Here is a 12,754-nt window from a genome sequence, read left to right on the forward strand (position 1 = left end):
AATTCATTACTTATCCGTAACATAATAATAATTGTTGAACAAGGACTTAAAAGGGAATTACGTATTCATACAGCTGGGTTTGCAATGCAATTAATCTGCCATCTTTACTATCTAATCTTTCTCCAACTTGACCAATGTTATATATTTTGTTGGGGTAAGTATTTCTATTATCCCAAACTTTTCCATAATGAAAATATAATTTTGACATTTTGAACACTGCTATATTTTTCTATATCCATTTGAGGCAAGGTCAACGTCGGCTTTCTGTGGCATCATGTCCTCTTTGCTCACACGTCAGGGTTTGGTTGCTTGCAATTGGTTGTTATGTGTTGACTTTTTGTCGAGTTGTAAGCTACATTTACACAATACACTTTTTAGATCTTTGTTGTTTTAACGATACGTTTCAAGGAAGGATTCAAGTCATCGACATCTTGATTTTAAGTTATCAGACAAAGAAGTTGAGCAAATGTTTGTGGCAGATCGGCTCCATCCCCTGCCATGCCAAACAGAATTGGAGAAACACTGATTTTTATACTGAAATGCCTTTATTTTGTGTTTTTACCAGTTTGAATAACAGGGTCCATTTATTTTGGAGAGGAGGAGATCTCTGCACATGATTCGGCTCCCAGTAAAAACTCCCTGAGCATCTGAATTTTGAGTTGTCAGAGAAACAAGCAGAGCGAACATTAGCAGCAGCTTGGTTTCAGCCCCTGGTGTGCTGAACAGCTTAGGGGAAACACTGATTTTTAATGTGGAGTGGCTTTATTCTGTGTTTTTACCACTTTTAATCATCTGGTCCATTTGTTTTGTAGACAAGACCTTTATATGGATAATTCGGCTCCCAGTAAAAACCTGCTTAATAATGAACACTGGAGGAACTGACTGCAATGAAGGCATTGCTCTGTCTTTGTTTTAATTAAGAGACCCCTAACTGCAGAAAATTACATAATGTACATATATTAGCCAGAGTTACAGCCTTTAAACCATTTCATGATAATGAGAAATAAACCTGCATTAAATGTGTTATTTTGGCCAGTTGGGAGCAGCTTAACAGGCTGTACACCCACCATACATCCTATAATAGTCACATCTCTTCCCTATAAATGAGAACATGGTCTCCTCAGCTTGAAGACAGTCTTACATAAGCCCGGGCTGAAGGACAAATGCACAAACATGTTCTGTTTGTCTTTTATTGAGGAGTGATGTGTATCAAAAGGGAATTTAAGGTGGCCTTGCCTCGCTCTTCACTTTATCTCGATACTCTACCTCCCCTGAAAAACCAATTACACCAGATGTCAAAGGTCAAGGGTTTCTGTCTGTGTGTGCATGTGAATGTTTGCCATGTTGTGGTGACATGGCTGTGCAATGATTGTACGTTTGTCGTGATCGTCATCCGAGGTCGCCGGTGCAATCATGACATAAGAACACACTAAATAACAAGCAGCCACCCACAAAGCGCAGGTTTGAGCAGGAATGAGTCACCCAGAGAACGGCAGGAGAGCTGTTTACATAAGTCTATCAAATGGCAGCCTCCACTCGAGTCTGCCATTACATAATGCTGAAGGCAGGAGCACTTTCTTCAAACCATAAATAACAGCTAAGCATTATGCAGAGAGACAATAGAGAGCTGAACAGGCTTGCAACACCTCACTGAGTGCTCATATTGCTCAATTTAAGGTATTTTTTCAAAAAAAAATTAAAAGTTCTATATATTCAGAGCATTAATATAGCAGCAAACCACTATTTGGTATGTAAAGACATAGTGGAGTAATCTTGAGCAAAGAAGCTACCTCTGTAATACGAGCTTCTCTGTGGTTTGTTGTAGTATGCAGGTCTGACTGTCCGTGCATATTAGTGCATGTGTGTATCCTCCTGGCTAGCTCATTCTCCTCACTCTGCACTGCACTCATGTGAGGACAGTATCCCCCTGGTTAACCTCGGTTTGCCCTCCTCTGCTGCTTGCAGAAGGTTTTGCTGTCCCTTTCCACTTTCTCCAGTGCTGCTCGCACCAGGCTGAATGGTAACAAAGCAGCACGCAACAAGATAGATAACATCAACGTTAGGGGCCGATCACATCAAGACGCATCATGCTAGGGGCAAACTGCTCCAAAAACGCCTCAGAAAAGCATTTGTAAAAACAGCTGGATGAGTGGTGCAACTCAGCGCCTTGAGCAGAAAAGTTGAAAATATTTAAAGTTTTATGCACGCTCAAAAAACGCCAGAAAAACGTGTCCAAGAGAATTGCTTCTCTAGTGACACGTCACGGTGTGAAATAGTCAGACTCAGATGAGGTGTCTGTTGTGAACCATAAAATCGGCGACTAGCAGACATATCAGAATGCTAAGTGTGGTTAGCATCTCACACAGTATTAACAGTTGTGAAACATACAATAATATTTTATATAATAAAGTTGTGGTGGAAGGAAGCTCCAGAGTCCAATTTACATCCAAAAAACTGCACACTCTACCATATTTACTTTAACTAAACTTTTCCCAATGCTAATGCTACCTAATCTAGCTTGCCCAGTTTGAATCTCAGAATTAAGGGAAGTGCACAAAAATTGTCCCACTCAGGAGAGGAATGTGAAAACACCTTCATAGTGACAAAAGCTGCACAGATACAGGTCACAAGGAGGACACAAACAAAAGAAAAACACATTTTTGAGTGGAGGAGAGAGCTGCTCCAATCAATATTTCTGCATTAAAAATGGATTAAATTTCTATGAATAATGTGAAGGGGGTCGCTTGTTGTAAGTGTCAACAGTCATCAGTCTTGCAGCTCTAATCAACCACATTTAGATGCAATCGTTTTTGGCAAAAGAACAGATAAAATCACTATATGCTCCCCGCCTATGACCAGACACAGCCTATAGCTGGTTTAACAAAGTAGAGCATTCAGCATCTGATGAGCCATTTATTTCCCTCAGGAGGTGGCAGAGACCATTTGTAAGGTGATAATATGTCAATGTTCTGTTTACTCTGTTAGAAAAAATACAATCCCTAATGAGCGTCACGTTCTTCAGCTGTAAATGCATCTGATACCGGCGTCATCCTCTGTCAATGCTTTAAGGCATAATTATTAGCACATGAAAAAGCCCACCTGAGAGGGTGTGTCTGCACCTTTTTGTTTCAGTCAGCCATTAAACCTTGAAAAGTGGCTTTTAGCTTAAGGCACTCATCCGCTTCTGTTTATGTGAGTCACAAGGCCCTGCTTTCCCCCCCTTGGAGCAATGGCTGTTTATGCAACACAGCTGGCAAAGAAAATGCTCACCTTGTAAACACAGATATGTTGCACAAAACTCATTGGAAAAGCCTGGATAGATCAGTGAAAAACAAGGTTTGGTAACAAAAATGCCTCTGGCGTTGTGACACTAAATACAAAACAAAAAAAACAGGTTTAGTGTAACAAAAAATTCTGGATTACGCCACAGTGTGCTTTGGCAAAAAACAGTCACGTCAGTGCCACAGACGCCTCTGGGAAACGCCCAGCAATGTGCTGCTAAACACCCAGGGTCAGTAAAAAACACCAAGGTTTGGTGCAGCAAACACTGCTAGAAAATGCTGCGTTGTTCTGCTAACATCATTCAGGTTCAATAAAAAACACCCAGATTTAATAAAGCAATTGGGGAAATGTAAGGTTACCAAAAACAGCTCCTATACTATGTCACTTTCAAAATGTTGATGACACGTATAAAACATACAAATATAATATTCCCATGATTTGCAGAAATCCACATGCGAACATTATTATGGGAACATTATTTTTTGCTTGTTTGAGGAAGGGGGTTTGTTTACCCTGTGTGTTTGTTTTACTTCAGTTATTTTATTTTATTTTATTTTAATGAATTATCTCATTCATTTATCATCCTTCTTTTATTATTTTCAAGTCATTTTCTATAATTTTCTAAAAAGATGATTGTGGTTTGGGAGTTTCTGTTTACCCTGTTCCTGTGCTGCCTTTCCCTCACTTCCCATCTACTCACCTGCCCTGCATCAGCCTCGGTAGTCCTTCCCCGCTCCAAAGTTTTAACTGTTGGAGACTTGTTCAAATTTCTTTTTTCCCCCCTTTTTTTAAGCACTTCAACAATGTCTTGTCTATGCCAGCTGTAAAAGTGAGGGGCAGCCTTCATCCTTGACCCTGGAATAAGCAGCTGAGAAAAAAAGAAAAATGTACAACAAGGTCCATTAAGCGGTTGTATTCTTCTATTTTTTGCTTGTGTGAGGTAGGGTTTTGTTAACCCCGGACTCAGATTTGATACATACAGTTTAAACCCATAGGACATGTTCCACTAAATTAGTACACTATTCTAGAGCTCCCTTATTTCTTTCCCTGTGCCAACTGGAGTGTATTCCCTCTGTTCCACTGTCTCCTTGCATTAGGCACAACATGCTTAGAGATTTATGTGAGAGATAACCAGTGGGATAGAGTAATTATAGGAGGACGGAGTAATTAAAGGATGCACTCATCATCAATCATATGTGCCATTAAGATAAAATGTTATGGCTCACGTGTGTGGCGTGTGGCGGGATGGTGCTGCTATATGTGCCGAGGCGAGGTGCTTATGAAAGATTTATATCTCTATAGGTGGAGAGGGCCTCATAGTGTGGACACAGACATGCCAGCAGATAGACAAGGTCACAAGTGTGCACAGCTGCTCACGAGCACAAACCATGAATATCCAGAACATGTCTCTACCTGTATCAAAAGGAAAGCCCAAAATTGAAGTCGCCACCCAGCTGCATCCATTATTGAAAGGCGACACAGAATCACTGCGTATTTATGATATTCCATCATCCGCCTTTCTACTTCCTTCCACAGAATTTATTTTTTGCTTCGCTTGAAGGATTTTTGTTTTGCCTGCTTGCCGGAGCCTTGTCAGCGCACAAAGACAACAAACTAGATCCAACCGCTGAGACTGTGCACACTTGGCTCCGCTTTCTGATTATGTATAGAGGAGATTTAAATTCCATCTCTTGTTTCTATTTGTGAACCTCAGCACTTTTTGACAGTCAGAGGAATTCGAGCAGTATGTAAATGGGCTGAAAATAGGGTTGAACGTCAAAGGCATCAGCATACAAATAGTGCACAAGCGGTGTATCACATTTGACATGCGCAAACATTACTGCTAACAGCTCTCTGCCAGAAGCATTCGGTCCTGTAGGGTTGTGTATTTGTGCTGAAAGAGTTCAGAAGTGCTGAAAAAAGGTTCTGTTCTCTGAAGAAAAACTAAGGTTTTTGGGGCAGTTTGGTCTCGAACATGAGGGATCTGAAGACAAAGGAGCTGCTGCTAACATCACCAAAACAAAAATGTTAAACCAATCAGGTTTAAGGATTAGGAGATCCTCCTGCAAATAAATGCACTCATTTAATCTCCAACTGCAAAATTTAACCAGACTATTTGTGTTTGCAGCAACTTGCCAGTTCCTTAAATGGAGGACGGATTGCAGCAGAAAGTCACATAAGGAAAAATCAGCACAGGTTTTAGAGTAGAAATTTTGTCAACAGGAAGTGGGCAAATATTAAGTAGAAGTGCTGTTTTCCTTTTTGTCACAGTCTACTTTGTCCTGATGCCTTCAAACATTTGGGAGGATTGGACTGAATATCTGTAAAATACTCATTTTCACTTGGTCAGTTTATAATTAACCCTTTAACACTTGGATCAACATCACTTTTACTGTGTTGCTTTCAGAAGTTTTTCACATGTATTTAAAACTTTGAACCCTGTGCAAATTGATTTGATTTCTTTTAAAAACATGGAAAAAAAGGCAGTGAGCAAGTTGGAAAGAAATGTTCCTCAAATTGCAAGAAATTTGTAGACTTAGAAATAAAAAAACAACAGCAGCAAGATAAAGCTTGGTAAAAACTATTATTAATAATCATAATTTCATATTTTAAATTATGTTGCAGAATTATTAGAAATTTCTAAAGGCTTTTTCCATGTCTTGTTTTGTTTGTTTTACTTGATTTATTTATTTTATTTTATTAAAGATTTTATTTTATATAAGTAATTTTCTCAAATTTTATGTACAGATGATTGTGGTTTTTGGGTTTCTTTTTGCTGTGCTCCTGTGCTGCCATCTACACACCTGCCCTGCATTAGCCTTATTAGTCTTTCCCTGCTCCTCGGTTTTGCCTCTGCCTGATCACTTCATTTCCCTCACCTGAGCTTCTCCGCCCCTTTTCTCCATCTGCACTTCATCTTATGTTGTGTGATCTTCAGTTTCTCCTGCTCAAACCTTAAATAAAGTGTAACTATTTAGGTTCTTTTGCCTGCAGACTGCTCCCCATCACATGGCAAGTCCAGAAAACATTACATTTTGACACAGTTGTCTCTCACATTTATGGTTCCCAAACAATGAAAGAAACCATTTAAAACTTAAATCCTATCCATTCAATGGTACTGAGATATTTCAGTCTTGACTTAAGTGGTGGACCTGCTGATAAATATATATTTCTAGCTACACTATAGGGAAGGCAATGTCTGTCTTTTTAGCGACACATCATAATATTTCCAGCTGCGTTTGTGCTGTCAAATGTTGTTTTTTAGAGGCACACCAAGTTGTTTCCAGTGGTGTTTATGCCCCCAAATGTGGGGTTTATTTTGCGTCCTGTTGCTTGTTTCCAGGGGCATTTGTGCCTCTCCTTGAGGGTGTCTTGGGTGACACAGCGGCATTTCAAATGGTGTTTGTGTTCCCAAACAAGGGTGTTTTTAGCAACACATTGTGGCCTTTCCAGTGCTGTATGTGCAACCAAAAATGGGTGTTTTTCGGCAAAACGTCAAGGTGTGTCCAACAGAGTTTGTGCTCCCAAATGTGGGTATTTTCAGCATCACACTGCAAGACTTTCAGCAGTATGTGTGCCCCCAAATGTGTTGTTTACCATCATACTGTGACGTTTTGGTGGAATTGTGTCCCCAGACATGGGTATTTTTCAGCAACACATTGTGGTATTTCCTGTGTCATTTGTGACCCCAAATGTGCATGTTTTTCAGTAACACCTCAAGGTGTGTCCAACAGAATTTGGTCCCCAAACATGGGTGTTTTTCAGTATCACATAGCTGCGCTTCTAGCAGCGTTTTTTGCTGGAAAGCAAAGGTGTTTCTTTATCGACACGCTGAGGCTTTTCCAGCATTTTTTGCCCCCAAACATGGGTGTTTTCAGCAACTCTCGAGGCTTTTTAATGGCCTGTTGCTGCATTTTGTGCCACCAATCGTGTTTTTATAAGCAAAAACATGATAATTATCTACACATAACTGATTGATTTTTTTTTGCTTTAACATAACCACAACCGGGAGTCTTCTGACATATTTATAATAACTGCCACTAATGACTTTTTAATAGAGTGATAGCATTTGAAATGGGTGTTCCATCTCACCAAAACGCAATTTCTGCACCAATGACAAGTATTTTCCTGTATCTCTATGGCAATTTTGCACTGTGATGGTTCAATCTCTCAGTCAGGGGTTAAAACCCTTCATAATGGGGCCATCCATCCTCATAGTGGGACTTCGGGGGAAAAACTTCATGCTTTGTGCTCTCTGAAACACACACACACAAACAAACACACACACACTCTCACACCTGAGCCAGAATAGATGAGCAGCCCCCCTCCTCTCTGTTTCTCTAATATGGATGAAGGAGCTACTTGGCGACTTGACGACCCTCATTTCCACACCAATGGAGAGTGTCCGATACAGCTGGAGCTGATGAAATACATCACCGGGAGATGCAACTCTCCCTCCACAGATGATACCACCCGCAGAACAAAGGCTGTCAGCGATGAAAGGACATTGGTGGAACACCTGTTTCTGCTGTAATGTGCATCTAGAAAATAACACTCAAGAAGAACTTGTTCAGCTGGCGTAAAGAACTGCAAGACTTGATCATGCATTGTTAGTCCAAGTCATTTTGAAAAGTTCAGGAAGAGCAGTTTTTTAAGCCTCAGAAAGTCCCCTTTACACGTTGCTGACAACATATACAGAATATAGTGCCTCATGGATGTGTTTCTGTAGGCTGACGCAGAAGTTAGTGTCGCCCTGGTTCCCTCGTCAAAAAGCCTATGAGCCTATTGATGTAAATACTTACAGGATAAGGCTACAGATATTACTTTTTTTGTTATTGTCAACAAATGTTATAAAAATGGACAATTACAAAAATAGTGTTTTAGCCTTTTCATTAAAAAAAGTCAGCGTACTAATTAACAAATGTCACTCTAAAATGAGTATATATAGTGATGGGCAATATTTCTACTGTGAATTAATACACATTTGGTGCTCTATAAATATTCATGGCACTATGAAGGTGTATGCTGAGTTCACTCAAAAAACTACAGGTCTCACATGTGAACACTTTTTGGTCAAGGAGGTCTCACACATAGGATAAGCTAAACAGACCTTTGATATACAGACAGTATAGTAGGATATATTAATTGTTTATTGAGGTCTTTTGATTCTTGTTGACAATAACAAAAATGTAGAATATAACCAGATGTAATTGCATTAAAACAAATGAAAACAGTGTTATTACAGTTACAGGACTATTACTTTATGCTTATATAACATGTTCTATACGGTTTCCATCCCCTCATCCATACACATGTGTCTGTGGGTACTTATATGCTCTCGTATGTGTGTGTGTTGGGTCCTTCGCTCCACTGATGTGTTGAGCCCATATGGTCGGCAGGTTGGATGGTCCCGGAACAGTCCATTATGTGGTCATTTGGCAGCGCACACACCGCTACCTCCGCTACCCTTTCGTTCCCTTCACACTCCTGCTCAGATGATGTGGCACCACACACGTGGTGCAGCTTGAGTGTTTGTTTATGAGTGTTTGACTGCAGTTTGTGTGTATGTGTGTGTCTGTGAGGTAACGAAGCGTCCAGTGTGTGGGAGTGTGTCCTGCCAGGAGAGTGTGTGTCCTCAGAGCGGGCATATGGACACAGAAACTGCCGTCAGCCAGCCTGGCTCAGGTTGCTGCTACCTCTCTGTCACCTCCTGGACCACAGCAGATGCCACATCGGCACGGACGGAGGAAAAGATAACAAACACACACACAATGACACACGTTTGCATGATGCAAGGCATCTAGGGTCATAGGATTTACATTCATACACATGCACTCACAATATGGTGATAGTGCCTCTTACTCAATGTAAGCTCGTAAAGACAATTAAATATGTGATTTTGAAGCCACCATTCATTTTTTTCTGCATCAGGTCAGTGTGCTCTGCACAGAAGGGCAGTGATAGTGATAGTTCCATGATATTGCAATACCCATCCCTGAGAGATGGGTATTTCTTTTCCTAATATGCACATTTACTGTGTTTCCAATATTTATTCCATATGGCATTGCTACTTTTTCAGCTGCCGCATGCAATGAAACTGAAAAACTAAAGTTAATCAAATAGATGAGGTTTTTCTAGATAATGTTATACCACAGGAAAACAATAAGAACAGCAGCTTTTGCAGTGCTGTAGCCCCCATGACGCTGAGCGCTTGAGAGAAAAACAAGATGATCACAGTGCCATGTATCAAAATAACAACACTTTTGTCAGGAGACTGATGTGCTTGCAGGTTTTTGCCGTAGTCACAATTCTGTTTTCCTTAGAAACAAGCTGAAACTTCTTGGAAGTGAATGTGTGTCCTGTCTGCTGTGCACTGGGCTGTTTATTCATTCCTAATGGTTAGCACTGCTGCCACACAAGCCAGCTGTCCTTTTACAATCATACATATACAGACAGAAATACACACAAGTACATGTACATACAGACCAGGTACATGGTCTGATAATGAGTGCCGATTTCTTTTTGTTAGAGATGAGTGTGCCAACCCCTCACAATCTCAATGGATGAGATCAAAATTTAACCAGATTATTGGCAGAAATGGGTCACTGCAAAGCAACAGAACAGGACACTAGCGCATATATTTTTTCAGGGCTTACTGTTTAGATGGCTACTATATTAGAAAGTTACCAGACACATCATCATTGTATGTTTTCTGTCAACCAAAGATACATTACATTACAAAAAAAACCACCAACATTTATGGGGCTGAAAAGCTGCTGGAAACACAACGACTGTGGTTACATGGACGTGAATAACATGTTAATGCTGCTTATCTTGTTAATAATAATCATAAACTATATAATCATATTCGAGATATGATGTTTACATTCCAGCTAGCATATTTAAAATTCTCATAAACAGAATATGGTGTTCAAATGATCAAACATATAAACAGAATAATCCAAAATACTGATCATAAACAGGTTTATGTTTATGTAAAGCACTCAATGACTTGCCAAAACACACTTGGTGTCGTTTGTTGGTCTCAAACAGTGGTGTGCAGCTTGGCTGGCGTCCTGCCCAGGTTACATGCCATCCAATATCAAAGTCAGCTTACATTTTATGTCTTTTAAGAAACATTGATGTGATAACAATGATGAAAAATGTAAATGTAACATATTCGTGGTTTGCATAAATATAGAATGCCAACAATCATTTTCTTCTAGTGATTGAGGTATAGCATAGACTTTAAATGTATTTTTTCATTACAAAATAAAGCATAATGAAGACACTGCGGATAAAACAATGACTCCTAACATTTAAGATTGGGATAACCTAATAGATTTAGTCTTTTTCACATTTAATATTGAAAAATTCAGAGGTGCGCTGCTTTTTACAAATTGGCAAATCTGCAGTAAACACCCACAGACTTACACAGAAAAGCAACAGCAGTGCAGAATGTTTTGCAAAAGGTGAGAAGAGAATCCCACTAACAAGGAGACTGGCAGTGTCTGGATTTATGCGTCTCGACAATCACAAATACAAAACAAATATCCGTTTTGAGCTCAACGCTACCACAACCCATCCAAGTGTGCTCAGACAGACATACAGACCGAGCTGGAAGTGGGTCATCTCTCTATGGGGCAGGAGAATAACAACAGAAATATATAAATATTACTGTCCTATCAGAATCATCCCTCTGTCTGTCTGCACAAATGTAATTACACAGCGTGGGGCTGGAATACACATCACTGTTTTCAGGGCATGAACATCCAGATTGCTCTTTTTTTATGAAATGGAGGAATTAGGTAGGCATTGGCAAGTAAACATTTTCTGCGTATTTGTGTGTGTGTGTGTGTGTGTATGGGGGTGGGGAGGTGAATAGGTCGAGCTGTTGTCTCGTCTTTTGTCCTTCTGGCTATGCCCAGTTGCATTACATTTCAGACAAATGTGCACACGCTAATCGTTATGCACACACACACACACACACACACAGAAACACACACACAAGTGCTGTATCCCCTTACTTGACCTCGCCATTGGCCATTAACTGTCTGCATGTATTGTGCACAGCCATGACCTAATGCTGCACTGCAACAACAGAAAAAAGAGGTTAAAGCCCATGTAGTAAACAGCAGAGCCACAGGCAGAACTTTGTTATTGCACTTATTAAGCAGGAGATACACTGAAATGGTTACATCCAATAACCCTAGGATGCTCTTATTGGTCTAATGCCTGTTAATGGGATTCAGCTGACAATAAATCATGTGCACAGAGACACACTCGCAAGCATCTCCACTCCCCGCAGTGCACCGAGCTCCATCTCATCCATGCTGGTGTCCCTTTGTGACGCAGCCATTCCCTTTGTTGTTTGTACTGAGTGGATATACATGCTGGGCGTCCTTCAAGGCCTTTGGAAAAGTACAGAGGTGTCCAGCAATGCGCCTGCCTGCCCTTTTACACCCTCACAGGGCCAAGCATGGCTTGAAAGGCACTAAAGCAGGGCTGAGATTAAAATGCAGCATGAAGAGTCGGCTCAACTGGGATTTGCATTTTTTTTATTTTTTAAGGATGTAGCACTCAATGCTTTTGGAAACACAATAAAAAAGCAAGCAATCATTTAGCTTTTGAAAGAACATTGTATAACAACCCAATCAGAAGTTTTGGCATTGTACAATTCTGTCCACCAGACAACACATATTTGTGTTGTGATATTAACGTTGGTAAACTTACTACCAAGATAGCCCTCTATTCTCGAGTGATGTGCTTTTTTAGACCCTCGATTTAGATAAGGAAACACTTTAATTGCAAGAAACCTCCAGAGGATCAAAAGAGGAGATGAGGAGATTTATGTCCCATGCATCAGTAGCAGTAGTATATATACAATTTAGACAAAGAAGATAACAATATACATACAAAACGAGCAAGCAAAGCAACAGAGCTATGACCATCAAGAAACATCAATGATTCTATGAATGAAATGCAGTGCATACACTTAGCAAAGCCACTTTTAGTATATCAAGTTAAAAAGTTTACATACAGACTACAGTGTGATTAGTCTGCACATCTACAGCCGGTCTCTGCGTGTTACTTTCCAAAATATAATCTGTTTATAACTCATGTTGAAATGGCCCATAAGATGATTTTAATCCCTGAATTAGAGAAAAGCTTCAACTGTGTACACAGCACTCTGGTCTTTATCGCTGCGGTTATGAATCTGGTCTGATCATACATTTGTTTTTGAAATGGGTTTTAAATATTTCAACACGACTACATAACCACTGGAAGCCAAAAATAAATAGGCTGGGCAATGAAGCTTTACAACAGGCCAGTAGAAAAGCACAAAACGATCAATCTGTACAAGCAAAAATGTGTATCACTGGAATAAATTGATCTCTTAACGTTTGGGTCTTTCCCCATGGTAATTAAAAGGCTGTTTTGTTGAGCCCCAGACTGAGGGCTGACTATGGTT

At 40.0% G+C, this 12,754-nt stretch overlaps 1 long non-coding RNA gene across 1 annotated transcript in view; it reads left to right on the forward strand.

The window, feature by feature from the left end:
• LOC148185864 (uncharacterized) overlaps nt 1–12,754 on the forward strand; it is a 139,717-nt gene that overhangs the window by 56,700 nt on the left and 70,263 nt on the right. The gene's annotated exons all lie outside the window — the stretch shown is intronic.

This window comes from Plectropomus leopardus, chromosome 22 (assembly GCF_026936395.1).
Source record: "Plectropomus leopardus strain MGB_pleo_1.0 chromosome 22, ASM2693639v1, whole genome shotgun sequence".
NCBI lineage: Eukaryota > Metazoa > Chordata > Actinopteri > Perciformes > Serranidae > Plectropomus > Plectropomus leopardus.